We start from the raw sequence: 4,122 nt of genomic DNA, 5'->3' as shown, positions 1-4,122 counted from the left end.
ATAAACTACCATATGAATGACCATTATAGCATCTTATCTGGATTGATCAAAATGTTGGTAACTAAGGAATCTTGAAAGATTCAGAGGTACATACTTGGAGAGCCTAAAGAAACAAGGACATGCCTTGAGTAAGCATGTTGAAATTGCTCAATACTATCCTTAAAATCAGCAATAGGACAAGAGTTGCTACTGTGGCCGTCGACATCTATCCTTTGTGATTATCATTTGGATTTAATTCTTACAGATAGTCTTTATCATTTGCATAGTGATGCATCTGTGAACATAATTGAGTAAGCAATGAATGCCATTGGATCTGAGAGATCCAGAGTTGAGATTGAAAGAATAATGCCCTACAAGCCCATCACATATGAGATGCGATAAGGTATTTTTTATAATTTATCTTTCAGACTCATGTAATTGATATTTATATTATTAATAAAATAGATATTTTTGATTCATTATATACTGCATCTTATTATTTTTAAGATTATAATGAATCCCTTAGGTCTGAGCAATGGTTTTAGGACCGTGATGAGATCATGCTAGTGAGACTGATGAATACTTAATTTAAGTCGCTAGAGGTACTAAATATTGTAATAATCAATGTTATTTTATTAAAATTTAAAACTTTCTAGTCTATTTTGTAGGTAATTGAAAGTTTAGATTCATATGACTTATTAGACTCAAATTGGATCAAACTTGAGTGAACCAGCTCCCATTCTAGTATGAACACGACTTAAAGATCAATGGAGGAGAATCAATATGAAGATCCAAGGATCCTTATTCACGCTCCCACCTTTCTTTTCATGAAATCCTAGCCTCCCTACTTTATAAATAGCACCCCTAGCCCTCCTTTCTCAAGACATCAGCCCCCTTATGGGGATCATCTCTTCCTTCTCTCCTCCATTAAAGCTCTTTCCTTTCTCTCTTCCAATCAAACCAACCCTAAATTCTCTTCAAGCTTCTCTCTTTCTCTCTCCCTCTTCTTCTTCTCTATAAGTCTAGGGGAGGTACTAACCCTTGCACGACACCATATTCCTTCACAGATCTCTTTTCTACATCCCATCAAATTTAGGAGAGGTCCTAATCCTAGTACCGCTACCCTTTCTCTTCTGCATACCCATTTCCATCAACTTTTTTTTCTTAAAATTTTTAGACCAAGCCTTCCAGCCATCCTACCACTATCTGTATGGAGGAAGATGAAGGATTCAAGGAGATACATCCATCATCGGACATAGCAAGAAGATCAACTTGGTTTAGTTATCTTGTATCATAATTTTATTTCTTTTCTTTATGTATGCTTCTTTATTTGATTAATAAAAAATACTTTTATTATAATTTCTATGCTTCTTTCTTAGTCTCTTACAATCTATTATTCTTTTCTTTTATATTTTTGAAACAATCAACTAAGATCCTTACGGATACGATCCCGACTCACTCTATCTACATAGTAGTAAGTAGGGTTAATTTTGATGTGCTACGACATGCATCAAATTTTGGCATTGTTGTCGAAGATCTTGATATGATTGTTTTAAAAAAAATTAAAAAAAATCTATAAAATAATAAAAAAAATATTTTACTACTTTTTAGATTTTTATTTGTTACTTTAGATTGCTTGATTGTCTTCTATGTATTCTTTTTTAAAATTTCTACCTTATATTGCTTTTTGTATATGGTAGATTTATTATTTTATATCTAGATTTCTTTATTTGCATGCATAAAAAAAAAAATTACTTTCTATAGCCTAATGGTTTACTGCTTTCTAAATAGATTAGAATAATTTACTGCTTTATATAATTAGTGATTTTCTGCTTTCCATAGCTTAAAATAATTTATTGTCCTAAAAGTAGATTTGATTTGTTGCTTTATTTGTAGGCTACCTACTTGCCTTTCAATCTTAACATTATTTACTTTTTATTTAATTAGATTTACTAGATCTTCTCATACCTAATTAACCTAATTTAAAACTTACCTCTTATTTTTTCTTGCTTAAAGATAACATAATATAAAAAGAATACAAAGACATCACATAACACTTGACTAATATAAAAAAACTAATTAAATCTTAAAAGCTATATAACATGTTTGGACACTTTTTCTTTTTGCATTGCATATTTTCATAAAAAAATCTTAAGGGCAAAACCCTAATCAATATAAGGTGGAGATTTTATCATCCTTTCTTGGTCCACAAACTACCATCTTGTAATTGCATTGACCTAAATTTTTAATTTAAAATCTATTAGACGTTGATCCCTAACGATCCTCGAGTTCAGTAAGACAAGGAACCCTAAAAGTTAGACCGAATTCAGTTTAGTCAGTTTAACTGGTGTCTAAAAAAGTGGTTCAGAAATTACATCCCGAAAGAAGGTGGTTCATTAATTGATTTCGTTCGATTACCTAGCCAATGTAGTTGGTGTCTAAAGAAAGCAACGGGGGGACCCCCATCAACCTTAAACTTATCTGGCCAGTTGAGCGACTAGTCTGCTACTTGGAGTGCTTGAAGATGACCTTGACAGTTAGGAACTATCTAGATCTAGGATAACCCATAGATAGGATTGATTGAACCACTTGATTATTAACTAAAAACATCAAATCTAATTAATTCTTCTCTATCTTCTTAGCATTAGAACTCCTTAGGTTCTCTTCTTTAGAACTCTTTTCCCTCCTCCTTTTCTCCTCTTCTCTTCAAAAAAAAATTGAAATTAAAATTAAATGAGATCTTTTGGGTGCATGCTAAGATGTCGATCATTACAACCTGATTTACATCCATTAGACCTAAAGCTAGAAAGAACGATTCGAACAAACCAAATCAAAACTATGAATCCAAAATAAGAGACTGACCCACCACGACAATTGAGGAAGTATTTTACTCCCTTATCTTACACATACTCGCCATGTATCTAGCCTCCTCCTGTGGAGGTGGCACAATACAAAATCAAGTCCAGCATTATTCAAATGCTATCATTATTTTATGGACTGATGAATGAGGATCCGTACAAATACTTAGATGAATTTCTTGAGATATGCTCCACAATAAAATTCCAAAACTTCTTCGATGATGCCCTCAGGTTGAAACTATTTCCTTTTTTACTTAAGGACAAAGCCAAGCATTGGTTAAACTCCCTAGATTTCATAACCATTTCAACTTGCGATCATTTTCAGAGAGAGTTCCTCAAGAAATACTTTTCAATTAAAAAAATAAATCAAATTAGAAAAGCCATCATTAGTTTTTCTCAATTGGATGGTGAACTTTTTCATGAGACATGGGAAAGGTTAAGGGACCTTATTCGTAAATGTCCCCACCATGCTGTCCCCAAATGCCAACTTATTCAGTGTTTCTATGATGGTCTATCAGAGAAACACTGACCAATGATCGATGCATCGTGTGGTGGGACATTCATGCTAAAGAGTGAGGATGAGGCTTGACAGCTCTTTGAAATACTTAGTGAAAACTCCCTGCATCACATGTCTGCCACCTCTAGAGAACAACTCATATCTCAACAAAAAAGAGGTTGAATCTATCAGATTGAAAATGTTATGGATATCCACAGTAAGATAGATGAGTTATCCCAAAAATTAGACCATCTTTTGAATACTGGATACTCTTCGATTCTACCTAATCCAGTCTAAGATGTTTATGCATTATGTGCAAGCCCGACCCATTTTGTTAGTGAATGCCCAACCGCACCTCAATTTTTTGAGTTTGACATGAGCAGGTCCAGCAAGCTCAAACCCAACAAGCTCATAGACTAGGAAATGATCCATACTCAAACACGTATCACCCCAATTAGAGAAAATATCCAAATTTTTTCTGGAGACCACAGCCAGTGGTTGGCCCTGCTGTACCTAGACCTAACATCAAGATCCAACATATAGGCATGGATCGTACCACCAGTTCCAAAATGCTCCTCAACCATCTATCACTGGTCACAATTCAGCTTTTGAGGAGAAAGTTTTAAAAGCACTAAAATGATTAGAAGTCAACGCCCAAACTCTTAACTCCCATATGTAATCCATTGCTAAGCTTGAGACCCAAATAGGTCAACTAGCAACCACATTCAGTAGGAGGGAAGGAGAAAAATTACCTAGCCAACTTGAGAGCAACCCGAGAGGGTAATTCAT

The 4,122-nt window shown here is 34.2% G+C and overlaps 1 non-coding gene across 1 annotated transcript; it reads right to left on the bottom strand.

Moving 5' to 3' along the window:
* Window positions 1–3,205: 3,205 nt before the first annotated feature.
* Window positions 3,206–3,311, bottom strand: LOC114913567 (small nucleolar RNA R71). Its single transcript, XR_003799505.1, has one exon. It is a non-coding gene; the product is annotated as a small nucleolar RNA R71 (small nucleolar RNA).
* Window positions 3,312–4,122: the final 811 nt, after the last annotated feature.

Source organism: Elaeis guineensis, chromosome 15 (genome assembly GCF_000442705.2).
Source record: "Elaeis guineensis isolate ETL-2024a chromosome 15, EG11, whole genome shotgun sequence".
Classification (NCBI taxonomy): domain Eukaryota; kingdom Viridiplantae; phylum Streptophyta; class Magnoliopsida; order Arecales; family Arecaceae; genus Elaeis; species Elaeis guineensis.
The sequence above is the reverse complement of the archived record's forward strand: the minus strand, read 5'-3'. Positions and strand labels throughout refer to the sequence as shown.